This window comes from Protopterus annectens, chromosome 10.part0 (assembly GCF_019279795.1).
Source record: "Protopterus annectens isolate FY-2018-M chromosome 10.part0, PAN1.0, whole genome shotgun sequence".
NCBI lineage: Eukaryota > Metazoa > Chordata > Ceratodontiformes > Protopteridae > Protopterus > Protopterus annectens.
In genome coordinates this window covers 667,876,589-667,902,493 of record NC_056744.1, presented here as the reverse complement: position 1 = coordinate 667,902,493, position 25,905 = coordinate 667,876,589, and positions in this window count along the sequence as shown.

Genomic DNA, 25,905 nt, shown 5'->3' with positions numbered 1-25,905 from the left:
CATAATGCCACTGTGGACTGCAGCAGAGATATTGTCCAATATATGTGGAAAGTCTGACACACTATGTACAGTCCAGAGGTATACACATAAGCCCTTAGTACTACACATGTGTACCATGCCTGACAATATGGATGTAGACAGCCATGTAGATGGGTATGACAAATAATGACTGGTATATAATGTCCACCATAGGTTATGCATTCACACACCCCTGTCTGGCCTGACACATTATGACCACTGGTACAGGGGTGTCATGGCCACATACTACCCAATAGATATTGACATACATCTGCACTGCATCCCACTGCCCTGTCTGACATACATGACTGTAAAGGGAGGCCCAGCAGCGGTACATCTGGCAAGTATCTGCACATGACATCCCACTGGATAAGTACACTAAGCTGCTAGGCATGTAACAATGCACTGTGCAGGCTGCAGGCAGACTGGCTCAACACTGGCCTACAACTCCTATGGGGAAATGCATATGTACCTGCATATAAAGCAGGCTCTACAGGCATGTCAGCACAGGGTAAGATACACCTGTGTGAAAGTGCATACCCACACCCAATGTGAACTCAACCATAGCCACATATGGTTCACTAGCGTGATATTACAGTATATGGACTATCTGTTTTACACCATCCTCATATGTGCCACTCACAGACTGACCCTACATATACTGGCCTGCTACACAGTTTGGTCTGATGGCTGTCTGTGGTATAAGACATGTGTGTGTGTATGGCCCTACAAACATGTACTCCAATACAGTACCATACAGTGGAGCAGCATGTAACATCTAAGAAAGTACAAACAAAATGCTCCAGAAACGAAAAACTGTAGTAGTCACCAAATAAACTTGTAATAGTCACCAAGTAAGTCCAAGTAAGTAAAAGCCATGAACACTTTAATTGAACAGTGAATTTAAGCGCTTTTCGTCTACTGGATCAGTAGACGTCTTCAGAACTTCCAAATAGAGACTAAACAATCCCCTTAAATAATGCCATGAAAAAGACAACAGCTGACATTAATAAAATTAAATTATTACTAATCAACTCTTAAAGTCAAATACTAAAAAATACAAGTAAAAGTACATATAAAAATACAAGTATTCAACAACAAACCCTTATTCAAATCCATACTGTTTAACTTAAAATGTTAAAACATTTTTTAACATAATTCCAAAAACTCCATAGTAACTATATTGCTTACACACTCCCTTAATTTCAATAGCCTAACCTTACTTAAGTAAAAACTTTAACGTCTTAGACTTTTCAACTTTAATAAACAGCTAATTGAACACAGGTCATTAAGACCTGGAAATGCATATGAGTTCAATTTTATCTGCCACGTCAATTCTTTCTCTTCGAGTAACAAATGAAGAGGGGCACCTTGATGGTTGTCAATAATTTGGTCTATTATTATGAACTTAAAATGATGATTCTTAAATAGAGAAATGTGTTTTGCTAACGCATTCTCTAATTTGTTTTTCTTTATAGCGTAGAGGTGTTCATAAATTCGGTCCTGGAGTCTACGTTCGGTCTTACCTACGTAGAACCCTGGACATTGTTGGCACATGGCCAAATAAACCACCATATGGGAGTTACAATTTGTCCTATGTTTCAAATTGTATGTTTTTCCATTAATATTAAATTTATTCATTTCAGAAATACTACTACACCTATTACAGCTCTGACATTTAAAAGTGCCAGGAGTTTTAACAAAACGAGCTGGTGGTTTTTCTAGTAGGTTTTTCAAATTTCTTCCTCTCCTGAATGTAATTTCAGGCCTAGTCCCCAATTTATTATACAGTAGTGAATTAGTTTTAAAAATGTCCCTGTTCTTTTTAATAATGTAGACTGTAACATAACTGTCAATGTTAAAAGTTAAAATAAGTCTGAGGTAATTCTCTTTATTAACACTAACAGAATTGATTGAAAAATCATTGGGTACATTTGGAGAAACACTCACATTTAATTCTTCTCTAATCAATGGTGTTTCAAAATGTATACCCAATATAGGTTTAAATACACCTAAATGCCTTTTAAGGGTAACTTCTCCTATAAGTGTTTCCAAAAGAGGAAGGGGGTACCCCCTAAGTGTGAACATTGATTTCAAATGTTCACATTCATCCTTAAAGTTAGCATCGAGACTTACAATTCGGGCTGCTCTCACAAGTTGTCCTTTAACAACTGATTTCTTTTGAAAGTTAGGGTGACAACTTGTAAAGTGTAGGAGGGAGTTAGAATAAGTAGTTTTTCTATGAATAGTAGATACAAATGCTTTTAGTTCAACTTTCTTCTCTAGCCATATGTCTAAATAAGCAACAGCACTAGTACTAAAAGTCGAGGTAAATTCCAAAAAGGTAGTGGAGGAATTAAACACCTCAATAATATTTTGGCCAAATGCTTCATCCCCTTCAAATAGTATAAATATATCATCCAGGTATCTGGTGTAAAAGCAAATTTTCTCCTTCAAAGAGTTGTTGTTAAAGACATATTCTCTTTCCCAAAATGCCATCACTGTGTTTGCTATACTAGCTCCACAAGGGGAGCCCATTGCTACCCCAACTTTCTGCAAGTAGAAATTATCTCCTAAGGTGAAATAGTTGTTATATAAAATTATTTCAAGTAGTTCGATCACTAAGGAAGTTTCCATAATGGGGGCATTTTTCATTTTAAGCATAGCAGCTACCCATTCTGTGGCTATAGTGTGAGGAATGCAAGTGTACAGATCTTTGACGTCAACTGTTAAAAAATTGCAATTGGGGTCAAAGTCTAAGGTGTTAATTTTGGCTAGAAAAGACCAAGAATCCTTGCAAATGTGTTCTTCGTCCACAAGATATTTTTTAAGAATGGAATCAACAACCTTCGCAAGGGTGTACGTGGGTGATCCTCGACTGTCCACAAGAGGGCGCATAGGGGGATGAGTAATATCCTTGTGGATTTTGGGTATACCAAATAACCTAGGATATCTTGGGTATGAAATTAACATATAGTGATATTGTTCCTCATGTAATCTACCTTCAATAAACATGTCCTCAATACTACTCTTAATAGAAGAGTATGCCCTATTTGTCTCTGATCTAGAACTAACCTGGTAAGCTGCATTATTAACTAAATCAGACATCCTGTTAATATAGTCCTCCTGGTCAAATATTACAACCCCTCCCCCTTTATCTGGTTTACAAACACGTAGATTATGAAGGCGAACAAATTCTATCAGATCACACTCCTTATTCTTAACTTCTGAGTTAGTAAAATGTTTTACATTGTGTCTCAAATCCAACTCACACATTGTCTCAAATAATTGGATTAGTGGATGCAATGGAGGATTAAATGTACTAGAAACTCGAAATGGATCAAGTTTCGTACTATTTGCTTCATATCCACCCAACATTAAGTTAAAGTTCAATTTTCGAGTGAAAAGTTTAATATCTAAAGTTGTATTAACCAAATCCAAGTTATTTCTAGGGACATACGTAGAACCCTTAGCCAGTAGTTCAACCAATTTGTTAGGGACAGACACTGAAGAAAAATTATAGATTTTAAAATCCCCAGTGACATTCACCCTAATAATGGGTTTAACTATCCCTACATTGTGTTCGTCAATTTCACAAAGGTCAACATCTACTGGTTCAGAGCTGTCATAGGTCAATAGTACATTCATGTCAGTGTTAAAATGGTGTTGAGTGCTAACTTCATCATCTATCACTCCAGCTTTAACATAAACTAATGGTTCATCAAGGTCGACATTGCTGTGATGTTCAACGCTAACTTCATTAACCATAAAAGGATGTCCACTCAATGTTAACGAACAGTTAACCAAAGCATTTGAAGTGTTTGGTAAATACTCAGTCACTAAAAAGTCAGAGGATAACACTTCACAGTTCACCTTGGTTTTGGACCTCTCATTCTGTTGTAGTACACATTGTTCTTTTGCTTGGGTATAGCCCCCTGCCGTAGTCCCTCGTGAAAAACCTGATTGTGTTGGTAAGGTTGTGAATGTTGGCCATTTGGAGTATTGTTTTTATTTTGGTTCTGCAAACGTTCACTTCTTCTCACAGCAGGTACATTTCCAGTAATGGGGTCGGAGTTAGAAACTCCAATGGAATTTTGAAACCTTGCATTAGGTCTAGTGTTGTTAACTGGAACGTTGTCACTTAGCAAATCCCTTGTTTGACTGTCATTACTTAACGAAGGATGTTGCCATGTTTGAGAAATAGGTGGTAATGGATATGCAGTCCCATTTTCATAAGCAGTACAGTCACGTTCCAGTTTTTTAATTTTATTCAACCTCAGTTTTCCCAAGTACTGATCTACACTATTAAAACATCATTTGTACTCGAATTTATACCTATCAAATTCAACATTTAGTTTGATAGATGAATCTAGTGTAATAATCTCATTACTCAGGTCATTTACCCAAATAGTGTAGTGCTTAACCATGAGTCTCAATAACTCTCCACCATTTCGCTCAAATAGTAGCAGTAGTTCATTGTGAAAATCAGAATTAGGCACCAAGCCAGTGGGGAATTGATGGTATCTCAACCCCTTGGGTATAACTTTACAGGACAAACATTCGTTAAAGTAATTAATTTCTAGTTGTAGCTTTTTCATTTTTACCAAAAGTTTGTCAAACTTTTGTAGTTTCAACACAATTTCAGGGGATGTGTTTACCTCAAAATTGTTGGCTGGAATGTTGACTTCCTCGCTGTTTGAATTATTCATCTGCCGAGGAAAAGAAAAAGTTTCTGCGAGCCAATGGTTGATAACCGGTAACCCATTCACATTCAAATTAGCTGTGTTGTCTATTTGATTACAAACTAATCCATTATTCGGTCTGTCACTTCGTAATGGCGTTAAAACACCACTCGAACTAAGTAAAGCACTCTCCGTAGTAATACCTACAACAGGATTAGTTCTTTCCACACAGTTCGCTCTATTTTCAGGTAATAAACCAGGATTGGTACGAATGTTAGAGCCAAGCGGTACATCCAAAGCGTTAGGACCAGTTGATTTCCCCGATGTCACTTCCACAGTTGTAACAGGATTCACCGCAACAGGCAGAACTAAGGGTTCGTGTGTCACAGCAAACAAGTTCCTCATTTCCTCATGAATAATTCAAACAGCGAGGAAGTCAACATTCCAGCCAACAATTTTGAGGTAAACACATCCCCTGAAATTGTGTTGAAACTACAAAAGTTTGACAAACTTTTGGTAAAAATGAAAAAGCTACAACTAGAAATTAATTACTTTAACAAATGTTTGTCCTGTAAAGTTATACCCAAGGGGTTGAGATACCATCAATTCCCCACTGGCTTGGTGCCTAATTCTGATTTTCACAATGAACTACTGCTACTATTTGAGCGAAATGGTGCAGATTTATTGAGACTCATGGTTAAGCACTACACTATTTGGGTAAATGACCTGAGTAATGAGATTATTACACTAGATTCATCTATCAAACTAAATGTTGAATTTGATAGGTATAAATTCGAGTACGAACAATGTTTTAATAGTGTAGATCAGTACTTGGGAAAACTGAGGTTGAATAAAATTAAAAAACTGGAACGTGACTGTACTGCTTATGAAAATGGGACTGCATATCCATTACCACCTATTTCTCAAACATGGCAACATCCTTCGTTAAGTAATGACAATCAAACAAGGGATTTGCTAAGTGACAACATTCCAGTTAACAACACTAGACCTAATGCAAGGTTTCAAAATTCCATTGGAGTTTCTAACTCCGACCCCATTACTGGAAATGTACCTGCTGTGAGAAGAAGTGAACGTTTGCAGAACCGAAATAAAAACAATACTCCAAATGGCCAACATTCACAACCTTACCAACACAATCAGGTTTTTCACGAGGGACTACGGCAGGGGGCTATACCCAAGCAAAAGAACAATGTGTACTACAACAGAATGAGAGGTCCAAAACCAAGGTGAACTGTGAAGTGTTATCCTCTGACTTTTTAGTGACTGAGTATTTACCAAACACTTCAAATGCTTTGGTTAACTGTTCGTTAACATTGAGTGAACATCCTTTTATGGTTAACAAAGTTAGCGTTGAACATCAAAGCAATGTTGACCTTGATGAACCATTAGTTTATGTTAAAGCTGGAGTGATAGATGATGAAGTTAGCACTCAACACCATTTTAACGCTGACATGAATGTACTATTGACCTATGGCAGCTCTGAACCAGTAGATGTTGACCTTTGTGAAATTGACGAACACAATGTAGGGATAATTAAACCCATTATTAGGGTGAATGACACTGGTGATTTTAAAATCTATAATTTTTCTTCAGTGTCTGTCCCTAACAAATTGGTTGAACTACTGGCTAAGGGTTATACGTATGTCCCTAGAAATAACTTGGATTTGGTTAATACAGCTTTAGATATTAAACTTTTCACTCGAAAATTGAACTTTAACTTAATGTTGGGTGGATATGAGGCAAATAGTACGAAACTTGATCCATTTCGAGATTCTAGTACATTTAATCCTCCGTTGCATCCACTAATCCAATTATTTGAGACAATGTGTGAATTGGATTTGAGACACAATGTAAAACATTTTACTAACTCAGAAGTTAAGAATAAGGAGTGTGATCTGATAGAATTTGTTCGCCTTCATAATCTACGTGTTTGTAAACCAGATAAAGGGGGAGGGGCTGTAATATTTGACCAGGAGGACTATATTAACAGGATGTCTGATTTAGTTAATAATGCAGCTTACCAGGTTAGTTCTAGATCAGAGACAAATAGGGCATACTCTTCTATTAAGAGTTGTATTGAGGACATGTTTATTGAAGGTAGAATACATGAGGAACAATATCACTATATGTTAATTTCATACCCAAGATATCCTAGGTTATTTGGTATACCCAAAATCCACAAGGATATTACTCATCCCCCTATGCGCCCTCTTGTGGACAGTCGAGGATCACCCACGTACACCCTTGCGAAGGTTGTTGATTCCATTCTTAAAAAATATCTTGTAGAGGAAGAACACATTTGCAAGGATTCTTGGTCTTTTCTAGCCAAAATTAACACCTTAGACTTTGACCCCAACTGCAATTTTTTAACAGTTGACGTCAAAGATCTGTACACTTGCATTCCTCACACTATAGCCACAGAATGGGTAGCTGCTATGCTTAAAATGAAAAATGCCCCCATTATGGAAACTTCCTTAGTGATCGAACTACTTGAAATAATTTTATATAACAACTATTTCACCTTAGGAGATAATTTCTACTTGCAGAAAGTTGGGGTAGCAATGGGCTCCCCTTGTGGAGCTAGTATAGCAAACACAGTGATGGCATTTTGGGAAAGAGAATATGTCTTTAACAACAACTCTTTGAAGGAGAAAATTCACTTTTACACCAGATACCTGGATGATATATTTATACTATTTGAAGGGGATGAAGCATTTGGCCAAAATATTATTGAGGTGTTTAATTCCTCCACTACCTTTTTGGAATTTACCTCGACTTTTAGTACTAGTGCTGTTGCTTATTTAGACATATGGCTAAAGAAGAAAGTTGAACTAAAAGCATTTGTATCTACTATTCATAGAAAAACTACTTATTCTAACTCCCTCCTACACTTTACAAGTTGTCACCCTAACTTTCAAAAGAAATCAGTTGTTAAAGGACAACTTGTGAGAGCAGCCCGAATTGTAAGTCTCGATGCTGACTTTAAGGATGAATGTGAACATTTGAAATCAATGTTCACACTTAGGGGGTACCCCCTTCCTCTTTTGGAAACACTTATAGGAGATGTTACCCTTAAAAGGCATATAGGTGTATTTAAACCTATATTGGGTATACGTTTTGAAACACCATTGATTAGAGAAGAATTAAATGTGAGTGTTTCTCCAAATGTACCCAATGATTTTTCAATCAACTCTGTTAGTGTTAATAAAGAGAATTACCCCAGACTTATTTTAACTTTTAACATTGACAGTTATGTTACAGTCGACATTATTAAAAAGAACTGGGACATTTTTAAAACTAATTCACTACTGTATAATAAATTGGGGACTAGGCCTGAAATTACATTCAGGAGAGGAAGAAATTTGAAAAACCTACTAGAAAAACCACCAGCTCGTTTTGTTAAAACTCCTGGCACTTTTAAATGTCAGAGCTGTAATAGGTGTAGTAGTATTTCTGAAACGAATAAATTTAATATTAATGGAAAAACATACAATTTGAAACATAGGACAAATTGTAACTCCCGTATGGTGGTTTATTTGGCCATGTGCCAACAAAGTCCAGGGTTCTACGTAGGTAAGACCGAGTGTAGACTCCAGGACCGAATTTATGAACACCTCTACGCTATAAAGAAAAACAAATTAGAGAATGCGTTAGCAAAACACATTTCTCTATTTAAGGATCATCATTTTAAGTTCATAATAATAGACCAAATTATTGACAAGCATCAAGGTGCCCCTCTTCATTTTTTACTTGAAGAGAAAGAATTGACGTGGCAGATAAAATTGAACTCATATGCATTTCCAGGTCTTAATGACCTGTGTTCAATTAGCTGTTTATTAAAGTTGAAAAGTCTAAGATGTTAAAGTTTTTACTTAAGTAAGGTTAGGCTATTGAAATTAAGGGAGTGTGTAAGCAATATAGTTACTATGGAGATTTTGGAATTATGTTAAAAAATGTTTTAACATTTTAAGTTAAACAGTATGGATTTGAATAAGGGTTCGTTGTTGAATACTTGTATTTTTATATGTACTTTTACTTGTATTTTTTAGTATTTGACTTTAAGAGTTGATTAGTAATAATTTAATTTTATTAATGTCAGCTGTTGTCTTTTTCATGGCGTTATTTAAGTGGATTGTTTAGTCTCTATTTGGAAGTTCTGAAGAAGTCTACTGATCCAGTAGACGAAAAGCGCTTAAATTCACTGTTCAATTAAATTGTTCGTGGCTTTTACTTACTTGGACTTACTTGATGACTATTACAAGTTTATTTGGTGAGTACTACAGTTTTTCGTTTCTGGAGCATTTTGTTTGTACTTTCTTAGTTATTTGTGGCACTTGAGTGGAAGCATGTAACATCTGATAGGAGGGGAACTAGAACAATGAAATCTACCACAGTCTATACACAGGCTAAGGTACATATTAACAATACACAGACTGTCGATATTCACCATAGGTACATAAACCTCAGTACTGTACAAACATCCACAGAATGTCCAGGTAATGTCATGAAATGAAACCCCTACTGTACATAACATGTGTTGCAGTCGGATATATCACTGGCTTGTTCTCAGATATGATGACACTAATTATGGTGTACAGCACATATGCACCACTTCATACATGACATATGTACAAAGGTTGACAGAGGTGTCGCTGGAAGCACATACACAGGGCCAATATTGACATGTTGATGTGATAACTGCATACATTTACTGTTGTTACAGGGTTTGTTGCAACATATGTCCTATGAGGGATATGACGTCAGTGACTATCACGGCTTTCACCATCTACAGACTGATATCCTCACACTACCTTCTGCAGTCTACAGCTAGATGCTCTGTGAGTGACAAGTGAAACCAAGGACACAACACTGCCCAGGCTGCAGATGACCCTGCAGATGGGGATTCCTCATAAACATGGAACTGACAATGCAGGTATTGAGACATGTATGACAGCCATTTCCACACAAACACTGTTAAACCAACATTACTCCAAATGCAGTATAGCAGCGCTTACAGTTTGTAGTCAGGTCAGGCACATCCCCCTCCTGTTTGTTGCACTGTTTCCACAGTGTATGTTGTTAGAGGTAAACCCCAATCCATCTGAGATGCTGTTTGCCACACAACTGATCTAGTTCCTGCTCACAGTGGATGAAAAGGGCCAACACCACCATGATGTCCCTAGATATTGGAGTGTGTTTCCATAAAATTGGCTATGGGAATGTTACCACAGCTGGTTCACATGCAATCAGCTGGGGGAGAGTTGCAATTCATGCATAGGCCATCAGCTGACCATGAGCATCACTTAACATACACATGCTGCTGCCTAAGCAAAGCAGGTATAGGTCTCCACATCCACCAGAGAGTGGGTGGGAGAGGCAGACAGAGGCAAAGACATGTCAGGGAGGGATGAGAAGGTAAAACTGAAGCATGTTTGTGTCACACACCTACCAGCACAGGGTATCAAATCCCTGACAACTACGTAGTGCTATCACAGTTCAATGCAGTTATTGGATGCACCACATGGGTTACCTGTTGTGAAGCACTCAGAACATATATGTGATGGTGACTGACATCTGCAACAGGGATACAGTAGCCGTACGGTAGGTGACATACGTGTGCCTGTCCACATGAACAGGTGTCACCGTCAACACAACCACACTCTGACAGGGACACACACACATTGACATAGTTGGTAGGGCCAGGTGTACAACTCATTGGTAGTGTGATTGCCACATCACATCATTGAGCAGGTATCACATGCACCACACAGGTCATACGGGGGCTGTATGGGCAAAGAGTATGGGGAGGTGTCTGACATCCGACAGCATGCTGTAGTATGCCCATGGGGGTTGTAGGGAGTGTGGATATGAACATACGCAGCATGCAGCACACACACAAATACACAGAGTGCCAGTACTGGCATGCATGGGTGCATGTCTGCATGGGTGTGTGGTGTTCAACTGTGCCAGACAGCTGTCCAAGGCTAGGCGATGGGTGTACCTTAGCATCGGGCCACATGACAATGGTCTGCATTGTGGCTCAGGGTTGTAGTGTCTGCATTTGCCCACACAGGTGGGTATTGTATCCCCATCTGGTCACCTGGGTGACTATTGTGTGTGGCCAATGCTGTGCATCGCTTGCCATGTATGTGTTCCTTAGTCCATGACATGGACAGTGTCTGGGATGTGCACACCTCCCACATGCATGTACAGTGACATGTGGAGCTGTACCTAGGTATCCAGCCCATGTTGTGAACACAGATTATCATCAGATGTGCCAGTCCTGCCCACCTGTGGAGGGAACAACTGGTAATGGCCAGCAGGTTTACTCTGCACCTACATTGAGAGCATGCTAACAGCATTCCCTGGTGTCAGTGGCATCTGTCCATACAGGGCATGTTGTCAGGCATGGTATGTCCATTTTGGGTCACATGTGATGCCACCACAGGTGGTGCAGGTGTCCAGTGGGGAAATTGTGGGAGGTGCACTCTCTGCACGTACGTGCATATTGGACAGATGGACAGGTGACATGCCCTCTGTAGCCTACTGCTGTCACTCCATAGTTACTATCAGTGGCCAATATGCAGTGTACTACCCACATATTGGCTGTTACCTAGGAATGTGTGCGTGTGTGTGTGTGTGTGTGGGTGGGGTGGGGGGGTGGGGGTGTGTATGACAGATGGGTTGAGAGTGTGCTCTGGTTAATACTGGGGTTGCTAACTGTGATTGACAGGCCTTGATGTCGCATGTATGGGTATGGCTTTGCACCCCAGCCTCTCAGACATTTCACATCTGTTATCCCTGTAAGGTGTATATTGTGATATATAGTAGGGCCACCATATAAGAAATATGTAAAACCTGCTCCACATTGGCCACAGTTGTCACACAGTCACAACCACCTCTACACAGGATATGGGTTACGAACACACACACACACACACACACACACACACACACACACACACACACACACACACATGCACACGCACACCTGTCATGTTTGGGAGTGGAATCCCTACCTAACTAGTTTATTACACTACAGCACTATGCAATTATAGTATGCGCCACGGATATTACTGGAGTACTTCTTCCACAATAGTGTATTTCATAATGACTGACATCAGCAGGATTGCCAAAATAGGGCATTTGAATTTGACTGTGAGTGACTAGCCTACAATGCATTGCTCCCTACACAGACAGTGAGACACACAAAACATCCACAACCAACATGTGTGGGTATAGAACCCCTAACAGAGGTCTATATCACACTACAGCATGGGGCTTTTATAGGACGCACCACGGGGATTACTAGAGAACCCCTTCACCAAATGTGTATTTCACAATGAATGACATCTGCAGGATTGCCAGTGTAGGGCATTTGAAATGTACTGCGAGTGACTAGCCTAAAATGCATTGCTCCCTACAGAGACAGTGACACATATAATACTTCCAGAACTGCCATGGGTGAGGATGGAACCCTACTATGGTTCTAATTCACACTACAGCAGTACACAGTTACAGGACATGCTATGGATATTTACAAGGCTACAACCTTCCCAGGGGTGTATTTCTAAGTGCATGACATCAGCAGCTTTGCCAAAGTTGGGTATGTGAATCGTAAGGGGTGTGAGTACCCTCAAAAGCATTGCTCTCTACACAGGCAGACATGCACACAAATACACACACACACACACTCGCCAGGCTTGGGGTTGGAACTCCTGCCTAACTAGTTTATCACACTACAGCGGTACACAGTTATTTATTTATTTTATTTAACATTTGTTGATCGGGAAAGTCCGACTAGGTTCCACAGATCCTGTTTTCAGCAGAGGCTCGGGGAGAAATGCTCCACAGAGATTACTGTGCTACAGCCTTCCCAGAGGTGTATTTCTAGGTGGGTGACATCAGCAGCCTTGCCAACAGTAGGTATATGAATTGTAAGGGGTGTGATTACTCTAAAAAGCATTGCTTTCTACACAGTCAAACATGCACACAAACACACATGTGCCAGGTCTGAGGTTAGAACTCCCACCTAACTCCTTTATCACACTATGGTCGTATGCAGTTACAGGACATGCTACAGAGATTACTGAGCTACATCTGTCCCAAAGGTGTATTTATAGGTGGGTGACATCAGCAGCCTTGCCAAAGGTGGGTATATAAATTGTAAGGGGTGTGAGTACCTTCAAAAGCATTGCTCTCTACACAGTCAGACATGCACGCAAACACACACACACGCACACACACACACACACACACACACACACACACACACACACACACACACACACACACAGTTGCCAGGTCTGGGGTTAGAAGTCCCACCTAACTTCGTTATTACACTATGGCCATACAGAATTACAAGGCGTGCTATGGAGATTACTGGGCTACAACCATTTGAGAGGTGTATTTCTAGGTGGGTGAAATGAGCAGCCTTGCCAAAGTTGGGTATGTGAATTGTAAGGGGTGTGAGTAGCCTAAAAGGCATAGCTCTCTACACAGTCAGTGACAGACAGACACACACATATATGCACACACAAACTCACACACACAGTTGCCAAGTCTAGGGTTTGACCTCCTACCTAACTAGTTTATCACATAACAGCAGTACGCAGTTACGGGATGCGCAACTGAGATTACTGGGCTACAGCCTTCCCAGAGGAGTATTTCTAGGTGGGTGACATCAGCAGCCTTGCCAAAGGTGGTTATATGAATTGTAAGGAATGTGAGTATCCTAAAAGGCATTGCTCTCTACCCAGTCAGACATGCACACAAACACTGACATACACTCACCAGGTCTGGGGTTAGAACTCCTACCTAACTAGTTTATCACACTACAGCAGTACACAGTTATGGGATGCACTATAGAGATTACTGGGCTACAGCCTTCCCAGTGGTGTATTTCTAGGTGTGTGACATCAGCAGCCTTGCCAAAGCTGGGTATGTGAATTGTAAGGGGTGTGCATAGCCTAAAAGGCATAGCTCCTTACACAGTCAGTGACAGACAGACACGCACACATTTGGACACACAGACTCACACATGTATAGTTGCTAAGTCTGGGGTTTGACCTACCTAACTACTTTATCACACTACAGCAGTACACAGTTATGGGATGAGCTACAGAGATTATCGAGCTACAGCCTTCCCAGAGGAGTATTTCTAGGTGGGTGACATCAGCAGCTTTGCCAAAGATGGGTATATGAATTGTAAGGAGTGCGAGTAGCATAAAAGGAATTGCTCTCTACACAGTCAGACACGCACACAAACACTGACACACACTCACCAGTTCTGGATTTAGAACTCCTACCTAACTAGTTTACTGCACTACAGCAGAATGAAGTTATGGGACACGCCACATAGATTACTGGGCTACAATTCTCCTAAAGGTGTATTTTACATTGGATGACCTCAGCAGGCTTGTCATAGTAGCACTATGGGGTGGGCAGTGTGTGCATGGGCCACAAGCCATTCATGTAGGGGTGACACGCAACATGCAGCCACACATGGGGTCATATGACACAGGTATGTGTATGCAGCTACTAGATGACTACATCCTTGTACAGTCATGTTGCACAGCTGGCACATGCACCACATAGTCTGTGGTGCTGACAGGTACTGGTCGCTAGTATCTGCAGGGAGTGACATCTGCACCTAATGTGTTTGGGGCCCTTTGGCTGTGTGCTGGGTGGGACAGACCTGGATGGCTCCTTGTCACAGTCACCCTCTTCCACACATCTATGTCCATCAACCTTTGGCTTATTATAGTGTGTTGCCCTTACATATATATCTGTAATCCTATCCACTGTGTGTGCAAGGCATGAGTGGTGCATACTGACATGTGTCTGCACTAACAATTGCAACTGCTGGATATGTCTGGTCCACTGGTGCATGCAGACATGGCTTTCATGTGTTTAAGTGTATGAGCATGCCCAGTATGACCTTTCAGTATGTTGATGACTGACATTGCCTTCATTTCTCTACGTGTGTCAGCATGCCCAGTAAGGCTGTCTGTATTACATGTGTGGATCATGTCCATGTGGTTTGTACTGCAGTGTTGACCTTTGTGTTGTACACTGACAGGTAGCATGCTGTGTCTTCAGGGTATCCATTGATCATCTGGCATTGACTGTTGCAACATTTCTCTATAGCGGGGGGAACACCTGACTATTTCTATGTTTCTACACAGCATTGGGGGGGGGGGAGCACACAAGACTGTTACTGTATTTCTATGTAGGATGGGAGCACACCTGACACTTGTACACATTTGCTAGTACTGGTATGCCATGTACTTTATTTCAGTCAGTAGTCTTACCTATCGTGCTGGCTAGGCCATACCAGTGTATTACAGTTCTTATCTTTGGATTACCTACATATTATTTTCTGACTTCCGAGCTTTCACAACTGACTTCCCACTACCTGGCCTGCTGCAGTCTGTCTGTGTAAACCTGGGGGGGGTGGTTATCCATAGCCCTCATTCAGAGGCCATAGTACAGCATTTGTTTGTGTTTGTCTACACATGTCCTGCTGACTCTGACTGTTGTTGGGTATGTGACCTCCCCTCCTCACTGTCATGTGTGAGTCCCTTATCTTGTGGGTGTCCCAGTATTGAGGATGGTGCTACAGGGCTGCCTATGTCAGATGCACATAGTACACTCTATACGCATGGTTAGGCCCAGGTAGTGTAATGTTTGGCTTCCCTTTTACTGTATGTGAGAGTCAGAGAGAGGTGCTATTCCCTGGGTCCCTCCCATGTAAGAGTATGTGCTATTTGTTGCCTCTTTGCCAGGGTCAGGGCATACTGGGTATGCCTCATTCTGCCTACTGGGGCAGGCTCAGGTTGTGCCTCCTCAGAGTCACTCTGTGCCTGTTCAGGCCTTGGCACTGGTGGGGGGGGGGCTGCATGGCCCTGCCCCATGCTGCTCCTACTGTAGCTGTTTCCACAGGATCATATTGTGTAGCATGGCACATACAAGGACAATTTGGGTACATGTAGTTGGTGAGCACTGCAAGGCTCCACCGGATGTGTCCAGGCACTGGAACCATGACTTGAGCATCCCAAACACATGCTCTATTGTGATTCTTGTTTGTGCATGTGCCTCTTTATGGAGTTCTTGTTCGTGTGTGTCTGCATTTCTGATGGGTGTCATCAGCCACAGCTCCAGTGCATATCCAGCATCCCCCACTAGGTGACCATGTGGGATGTCCCCATTGGCAAATTTCTGGTACAGCTGCGTCAGATGCCAGATGTGAGAATCGTGATAGCTTTCAGGGCAGCCAGCACACACATTCAGTATTATGTCCTGGGGATCGCACATGACCTGGCAGTTAATGGAGGGGAATCCCTTGCAATTGACGTAGACCGTACCCTGATCACTGGGTGGTGCTTTGATGCATATGTGCGTGCAGTCTATTGCACCCACTACCTCAGGGTATTCTGCTATTTGGTGGAAGAGACGCATATTGCTGGCCATCGCCTCATGGGTGATGGGGAAATATACTTGCTCACTGACATGTGATGACATGGCATCCAGGAACTGGTGGGGTACCCTGGATGCTGATGCCTATGAAATCCCTATCATATCCCCAGTTGGCTTTTGGAAGGTACTTGTAGCTAGTATTCTTAGGTCTACACATACCTTAGTATCCACTGGGATGGATTCCCCTCTGTTAGTTCTGTGTGTCAGGTGTGGCCGGCACAGCTCAACATTTTGCTGTAGGAGGTCCCTGTCCACTCTATAGTGCTCCACTATCTCCAGCTCATGTAGCCCTTGGTAGGTTACCCTTTGTCTGTACACTCTTCTCAGTCTCCTCACTGTGGGTTGGTCAGCAGCATTCACATCCTCACCACCATCAGCCTCTTCCACAAGTTGTATGATAGCTATTGCAGCCTCTAACATTTTGCTGTTGTGAGTGTTAAAAGTTCCCTGCTTGTTTACATCGGTGGTGTAGGTTGTGGGAAAAAACAGAGGGGTAGGTGTTTGCATAGCTTATAGTAGTGTTCTGTGCAGGACTGGTCTGCTGCCTGTGTAATTGGCTGGTTCCAATACGTTTCACGTGGCAGCTAACCTAGTGCCCCTTGATTACCTTGCTACTGCTGTTTTCCCTTCCCATTGCCCTTCTGTTTCAGCCCAGGGGCACGCCGCACAATCGGTGTACTCCAATGTGCACACTGCTGCTATTTCCTGGCTTAACTTCCTTTATCTTCCTGTAGATCCCGTTGCATGGCATGCACACCCGCTTACACATTGTCAAATGTGCTAGGCAGGTTTAGACACACTCGCTAGCTTAGCTGTGTTAAGTTAGGAGCAACCCCAAGTCACAGGGTTGCAATCCAATTACAGTATGCCTGACACACCCACCCATGATGTCACCTACCTCCTAGTCTTGCACTTGGCTATTCATACTCTTACACTGTTGGGACATGCCTCACATGCTGGAAAAAACTGGGATTCACTATCCTTCCCCTCATTTGCATAGGATTGCTTCTAATGCAGTTACATGTGTCACACTGAGCCTCCCCCCTTAGCTACCACTATTCACTGGCTGGGTTGTCTTTTGCCTGCCATTGACTTGCATGGCAGAATACTGATTTTAGTTGGAATGCTTGTTTTAGGTTTATTTTCTTGTTTTCCCCCCAGTCCCATTTGCACGCCGCTGCCCTATGTTTCTAACGCTGTGATTGGCAGTAATAAAATAAAAGTTGTATTTTGTATGTTTTGCATTGTTTGCAATGCCAATGGCCTTATACTTGGCCATTGGCATGCTTCCTCAATGATATGCAGCCTTTATTTGGAGCTGTCATGTCCCCATTTTGGATTTTGCAGAACTGTACTCGGTTACTAACTGAGTACATTTATGCATATTACGCTAGTCCTGCATGCCCTGATTCCAGCTTCCTGGATAACAGATTTACCTCATTTGCATGGTTTTCACCTGCAAATGGGGTAATTTGCATACAGGGGCTGGGAACATGCAGCACTAGTGCTAGAGCACTCGCGCACGTCAAACGAGCACATACGTGGATAGCTCGGCCTCCATGTTGCCAACATTACCCCTTATACTGATCATGCACACCGTGCAAGCTTTTGAGAATCCAGGGGATGTTTCTATTGCCCTGTGGGAGTGGTTACTGACTTGAAACTGTAGTTTTATTGGCCATTCTGGGTCAATTCCAAAACTCCTTCATCTTCCTCTCTTAAAACCTGGTTGCCTCGTGGTTTTGGCATCTTTTCAGGCTTGTTGGCTGTTGGTGAAGCACCCACCAAGAGGAGAAAATGCTGAGAGAAGAAAGGAGCCACTTTCGAGACTTTAAGTATTTTCCTCTGTTTATTTGCTAAGTTTTTCTGCATAGCCGCCTATTTTGAGCATTTTCTGGCTTGTTAAATTTGATTTCTGCATTAGTAACTGTATTTAGAGCACACCCTAGAGCTTTTTACTGAATTTCCTGTTTGCACTTATTTTTAAAATCGTTTTTTTCTCAAAACTTGCATTTTATCTGTCTTTGGCCTAGCACTCTTGTATGGGGTCATTTACTGCACTGTTATAACTTGTTGATACTTGTTAACCTCTGCTATCTCTGAAAAACAAAACAAAAAAAAATCTTGCTTTTTTCCCACTTTTCTGAGATTTAAAAAAGTTCAGTTACAGGCTTGCGGTTCTTGAACTGTTTGTAAGTTTCTGTGAGGCCATTTTTTGCTTGGGCTAAAGGAAAGTCTCTCTGTTGATCAGTGGCAGTGAAAAACATTGAGCAGCCTGCCTGCCCCTGTGGGAGTGGTTACTGACTTGAAACTGTAGTTTTATTGACCATTCTGGGTCAATTCCAAAACTCCTTCATCTTCCTGTCTTAAAACCCTCTTTTGCGCGGTTTTGCACGTTTTTGAGCATAGCGCAACAACGGGCAGCGCCGCCTAATTGGGTTTAAACTATTCCTGGCTCCACAAAGTCTGCTCTTCACTTTTTCCCTTAGAACTGCTCTATCTCTCAATTTAAACACCATATTCTCATTCTAAGGCCCTTCACTGGTCCAATTAAGTAATCCTACAAGTTAGCACTATTAAACCATAAGCACTACTTACTCTTATACTCTCTATGATTACCCTGTCCTCTATTGGTCCGTCTTAAATTCAGTTTCCCTATTACTCTAGCATGTCCAAAGGTCAGTCAATGGTTTCCTCTCCAGTACAGCTGGTGAATCTGGGAATTTTGAGGCAATGTCACAACTGTCTCATGTACACAGACAACCCTCTCCTCCTCCAAACAGGTTCAAATATATGTGAGAGATGCAACTATTTAGCCAAACTGGAGGCTGAGCTCTCTCATCTCAAAACTGGTGTAACCAGTCAGGAGGAGAAGGTAACCTCACACACCACAATTCCAGTATCACATAGTCCCACCACATCAGCGAACCAAACACATAAATGCACAAAAACATACTCGGAGGCTCTAAATAAAAATCTACCTAAGCAACAGGGACCTCCAAAGCAGACATCCAAGCAAACGCTACCTCAAAACAAAACACACACAACACATAACCCACAAAGTCAGTGTACCAAGCAGCCACAGCCCTTAAGGCTGAATAACACACCTGATACTCTTGTTATAGGTGACTCTATTGTCAGACACACTGACGTCCCGCTCAACAGGCTGAATAAAGAGAAGGTCACAGTGAGCTGCCTGTCGGGTACTAGGATCTGACACATAACGCAAACACTCAGGTCACTCCAAAGCAAATACAAATATGACTCAGTCATTATACATGCTGGTGTGAATGACCTGAGATGTACCTCCCTGGACTACATGAAAAGAGACAGAGGAGCTCTCTGATCATGTAGCCCAGGCTGGTATGACCCTGACCTTGAGCAGCATCTTACCCTCACCTAGAATGATGCCACAGTACAAAGACAAAATGATCAATTTTAACAATTGGCTAAAATTTTGGTGTCATTCAAAGGGGATCCAGTGTCTGTCAGCCTGGGATGACATGCTCGACAAGCCATGTTGCTTCACTAGGGACGGCTTGCACCTGTCACCACTGGGCTTTCGGATATTGGCAAAGGCTCTTGCCACCCCCATAGTGCCTTTTTTAGGCAAGGCTCAAAAGTCAAACCCACCACCATAGACAGCACAAGGAACAAGAAACTAAGGGTAATGCTGCTAAACGCCAGACGTCTTAACCTCAAGATGCACGCACTCGAAGCTCTCCTCAGTATGGAGAACATCGATATCTGTGCAGTGACAGAAACCTGGTTCAAGGCTCCAGAGAGCACCCCAGCACTACCAGGCTATACCTCATATCATGCTTTTCGGCCCCCCAGACCGAACCACAAAAGGAGGGGGAGTTTCCATATTTATCAAGGATATCCACACCTCCAGGTTAGTGGCATTGCACAACGTATTGGAGACCATCCATGTGCAACTAACAGTGGGCAGGACTGCTCTTCAGTTTATAGCATCCTACAGACCACCCTCTCAAAGTCAGGAATCCCATTCGGCTTACCTGAAAACATTGGAGAACATGAAGATCTCTCCGAACACCATCATATTGGGTGACTTCAACTACCCAAACATTGACTGGACGCACTATTCAAGCCCCAGCACCTTAGCCCAAAGATTCCTGGAAATTATAAACTCAAATGCTATGGAACAACTAGTCACCACTCCCACAAGAGGGGACAACATACTAGACCTGATCATTACCAACATGGGGACTCTATGCTCCACACCAGAAGTATATCCCTCATTGGTAAGATCAGACCATAAATTAATTTCACTGGATGTCCATATCCCGACCCCACCCCCAGCCCAGAAAACCACAGTGAAAAACTTCTCAAAAGTGAACTTCTCACTTCTCAAAACCGAAGTGGAATCCTTCAAGGCCCCAGGGCCAGTGGAAACTACAGCCCAAACTGCAGAATCCTATATAAATGCATTCTACGGACATCTCCAGGAATGCATGGATCATGCTATCCCAAACAAAACCAAGACCCAATCATCCAAAGGCAGGCATCCAGTCTGGAGGACCCCTGCCATAAATAAACTGTACAACAGAAGGAGGAAGCTACTACATGATAGAGCAAAATCCCTAATAGGGAAGGCATCTCTGATCAGTACTAGCAAAAATTACGATCCTCATAAAATCCTCCAAGGCCAGCTTCGAGAGAAAAATTGCACAGGACACCAAAGACAATCATAAGGCTTTTTTCAGTTATGTTAGAAACCTGGGATGCAACTCCCAGACTTGTTCTGAGTTGATTCTAAATGACAAAAAATACACTGAACCCACAGACATCACCAATATCCTGGCAGACAGGTTCAGTGCAAACTTCTCCACCCCTCTCCTCAAAAGAGCAAGTATCTATCCCGGCAGAGGGCTGCCTCCCAAACATCTCAGATGCTCAGGTGAAGGCTGCCCTCTCCAAAGTAAAAAACACTGCTTCCATGGGACTAGATGGCGTCCCAGGTTGCGTCCTACATGAACTACAAGAGGAACTAATCCCTCAAATAAAACAGCTATACAATCTCAGCCTCACTACAGGATATGTGCCCACAGAATGGCGTACAGCAACAGTGGTCCCACTCCACAAAGGTGGAGCCTCTACGGACCCTGGAAACTATTGCCCCATAAGCCTGACTAGCTTAGTCTGCAAGGCTATGGAGAGGATCATCATGGAGCTCATAAACAAAGACAGTGGGGACCTACAGACACTAGATCCTACCCAGTTCGGCTTTGTCAAGGGCAGATCCTGCCTTTTGAACCTGGTTGACTTCTTTGAAACAGTCAACAAAGCCATAGATGAAGGGAAGGTAGTCCACACAGCCTATCTGGACCTTGCAAAGGCATTTGACACAATACCCCACTTGGGCATCATAGATAAGCTATCCAGCTTAAATATAAACCCCTATGTCACAAGATGGGTCGCAAACTGGCTCAAAGACAGAACCCACAGAGTGAGAGTTGCTGGAGCCATGTCAGACTCGAAACTGGTCACAAGTGGCATCCCACAGGGTTCTGTCCTGGGACCACTCTTGTTCGGTATATACTTTTCCGAGGTACAGGCAAACGTGGGAGGACTATAGCTCACCAAGTTCACAGACGACTGCAAACTGGGCGCCATAATCAACTCTCCAGCTGACACAAACATCCTTCAAAAAGGTCTCACAGACACAGATAACTGGTGCCAGCGCCATGGTTTAAAGCTAAATGCCAAAAAATGTATATTCATACCCTTTGGCAAAAACAATGTGCCCACAAATTACCACATAGGCGGAAACCCATTAAGTACAGAGAAAGTTATTAGGGACCTGGGGACCCAAGTTGATAGCAATCTCTCCTTTGAAAACCACATTGCCAAAGTGGTTAGAAAGACCTTCTACATAGCCCACCTCATCACGAAGGGTTTCACATCTAGATCAAGAGAGGTAATCGTGGACCTTTATTCATCCCTCATCAGGCCCATCAGAGAATACAATGCCCCTTTTGGGATGTACCTTACCCGACACCTGCAGCAATTAGAAAGACCCCAAAAGTATCTCACCAAGGGGATCAAGGGTCTCAAACAGATGCCATATGCTGCTCGGTTAAAAAAACTCCAGCTCTACTCAGTTGCATACCGCCTACTTCAAGGCGATCTATGCCTGACATACAAAGCTATGTCAAATCCAGAATTAATGGACATGCTCCACCTCAGTAAATCTAAATCCCTTAGAGCCACACGCTCGAGGGACTTGAACCTCAGCACAGAAATAAATAGAACTTGCTGGAGGGACAGGTTCATAACCCAGAGGCTCCCTTCACTCTGGAATAGAATTCCAGTTAATGTGAGGCAGAGCAGCTCACTGAATCTCTTCAAGAAGAATCTCGATAAGTGGATGGGGGATCGTAGGTTTGTCCCAGGGATTACTCCTGTGCCACTATTAGACAGAGGCACAGTAACTAAACCTTAAAAAGGGCACAGTATACTCAAATCAAGGGGTGGCGTAAGCCATACAGAATCGGGCTAGGCTTATAATTGCCCCCGGGCAGATAGCCTAATATGAACCTATGAACCTATGAACCTATGATAGTCTGAAGAAGTCCATTCATCAGTTTTATTGGATGAAAGTATAAATGAAAGGTATTCCTATGGACTGCACTTTTTGCAAGAATTCATTACACACACCACAAGTTAAAAGCATACCTTTAAAGTGCAATTAATGTTCCATTTCATTGTGTATACCATTTTGTGATAGTGTAAATCTTCTGGCTTACCTATGGGACATTAAAATAGTTGAGAATGTAAACCATGCCATTAATGTTGTCAATCAGACATGCATTTGGGTCTACCTTGACCAATGAAATTACGGTTCTCCAAAATGTAATCCAGTGATCCCTTTTTCACGAAAGTGCATTTTTTTTAAAATGCACTTTTGCGAAAAGGCAACTAAGTGAACAGCAATGGAGGTTGTTGCTTAGATAGCGGCACAGCGGGGATCAGGGAATATACCCTTTTCCCCACTGTAGTCCATCTCAGAGTGAGTATATATAAGTAGCAGGGGTGTGGGTGGTGCAAGTGAGCTTGCCCCCTGCATAAACGTGGTTAGTGTTGTGTAGTTTTTTTTTTTGTTGATTTTTTTGTTTTCGTTTAGGTTTTTTTTTTTACATTTCGGGAAACAGGGGTCAGGAGATTACATTTCGTAGAAATGTAATTTTGTTGATTGAAATGAGACCCATGTATTTACTGGATGCATCACAGGAATACATATCACATATATACCTTGAATAACATCTTGAAGGGAGTTCTGCACTATCTCCTAATGGTTATGTAGCAAAAAGAATACCTAGGTATGGCCGATAAGAGATGTGGGAGCTCACTGTGGCAAAAGTGATACACTTGAGTAAATTATTCCAGAAAGTTGTGTCGGGAGGTATATGCAAAAGGGTGCCTTGGACTCAATTATTGGTATGATGAGGGCTGAGAACAATGGGACTATAATGCCCTTTGATGTGGATTTTCTGCACAGGAGCATATCTGTCAACCATACCAAAATCCTCAGTAAATAATGATTTTGAGGGCAAAATATAGAGGTGCCATAAATTTCTGTGTCCCCCACGTGCAGGGTATACAAGATGATGTCAGCTTTGAGAGGGAGACTGCCAGTCTGTTCGAATTCAGCTGAAGGCTCCAGGGTATGTGTACTCTCTCAGTTTACCTTTTTCATTAGGTAATGTGGTTGCAGCAGTCAGGAGATTGAGCAGGCCAGACAGCTGTTTTTTGTTTTAAATGAATTAGAGAAACCACTGAGCCCCAAGCCATTCACGCTCATTATTTAACTTAAGTCATTACATCCGAGTGATGCCTACAGGTGCATCTGTAGTTAACTCCTACTGATGCCTCTAGGCATTAAATATTGTTGGTTCATATCTGCATCAATAATTCCAAAGCCATGCAACAAGGTTTTAAAAAAATTCATCTTTTTATTTTCGATAAAACTTTTTATTGATTTTTTTTTTTTTTGATATACTGTCAAATAAAAGGAAAAACAAAAGTGCATTTAGCATCAATGGATATAACAACAGTTACAAGAAAATAAAGGTTTAACAAAAAACTTCAAACAGGAATGAGAAAAAAAAACTTTAAAAACTATATACATTATATACAGTAGAAGTCCCATCTCTTAGGTTAAGTTTTCATAGCAGCAAGTAGAGGGTGGAAAGGGGAGCATCTTATATTAAGATGTGTATGTGAAGTAAACAGACTCTGTGTTAATTCTAACTAGGTAAATAACTAATTACATGATAAATTACTGGGAAGTTTCCTCCCATAAGCTGGTAAACACCTCTATAAAACAAAAGGAATATTATCAAAAATACCTGGGATATTTGCTGGACTTAATTTTGAGGAATTAAAAATGGACACCACTTCAGCCCAAGCATATAAGCTTCTATAGTATATAAAAGATTTATCTTAAAGCTTACACAATAGCAAACTCAACTGCATCAATATTTGATCTCTGTAGTACAGTCAGATATTAACTGTTGTTTTTAAGTAATTTATATAAATATAATTTTCACATTTTCTTCTAAATATCTCAGTAACCAAGTAACAGACAGAACTCCTTAGCCTCATTTGAAAGCTCTCAGTTAGATGAATAAAATGCTGCTGACAGTATGTGTATACCTTGAGTGGTTGCTGAGATACTGTAAGTTGTTTAGAAAATATTACAAATGTTTGTTTTATAATTGTTTTATAATCCTTGTGGTTCCAGATATATGTGCATTTGTTTGAAATGTGAGAACATAATTTGATGCTGTGAAAAGTCTTAGGCTCCGCCCATTGGAAGTTACAGTGCAAACTTTCTGAGCTCCATTGGAGCGAATGAAAAGTGCAGACTGTGCATACTGAAAAGGCAGCAGAGAAGCACTGAAAACATTTATTTTGACTACCAGTACCAGTTCTTTCCCTGGCTCCTCCAGGTAAGGAAAAAAAAAAAAGAAAAAAGCCAGTGACTAATTAAGATATTGTTATACTTTTTCAGTAGAATTCGCTTCCAACTTTCTTATAAGTACATATTGTAAAAAAATCATTTTCTAGTTTTCTGCAATTTTGTGTTCTGAAAATTGAGCCATAGCTTAATAGCTTAAACGTCTGGGAATAAGGCCTACAATGCATATCCATAGCATGTGCTGTATGTGTTCTAAAGATAAAAATGGTGAGGGTAGCAGAACCACTGTGGGATATATAGATAACATTGCCCATACACTCTCAGCTGCGCTAGAATTTGTTTTTAGTTATTATTGGACAAACAAGTCATGGTTATAGGTTCTGAACTAAGAGTTTGCAGTTCTAAATTATTATATACAAAAGTAATATGTTGACATAAGAAGTTATTTTAAGTATATGCAAAAATACATTAAAATGTTATTAAATGGAAGATCTGTTGTATGGTTAGAGTCTCAAAACTTTGTGGGGGTTATAACTTACTATAACAGCTTTTAATCTTGTTCATTGAAGAGTGATGAAAGGTACATTTAGGTTAGCAATACTAACATTTAGTTGATAAAGCTTGACAGACAATTAAGGTTTTTTTATCCATGTTATACTCATACATTCTTGAGTACTTTTGAATTTATTTTTCATTTCTTTTAAGTTTTTCCTAAAACGAATCAAAGAAGGAGTGGCAAATGCATTAAAGTACAGTTGACTC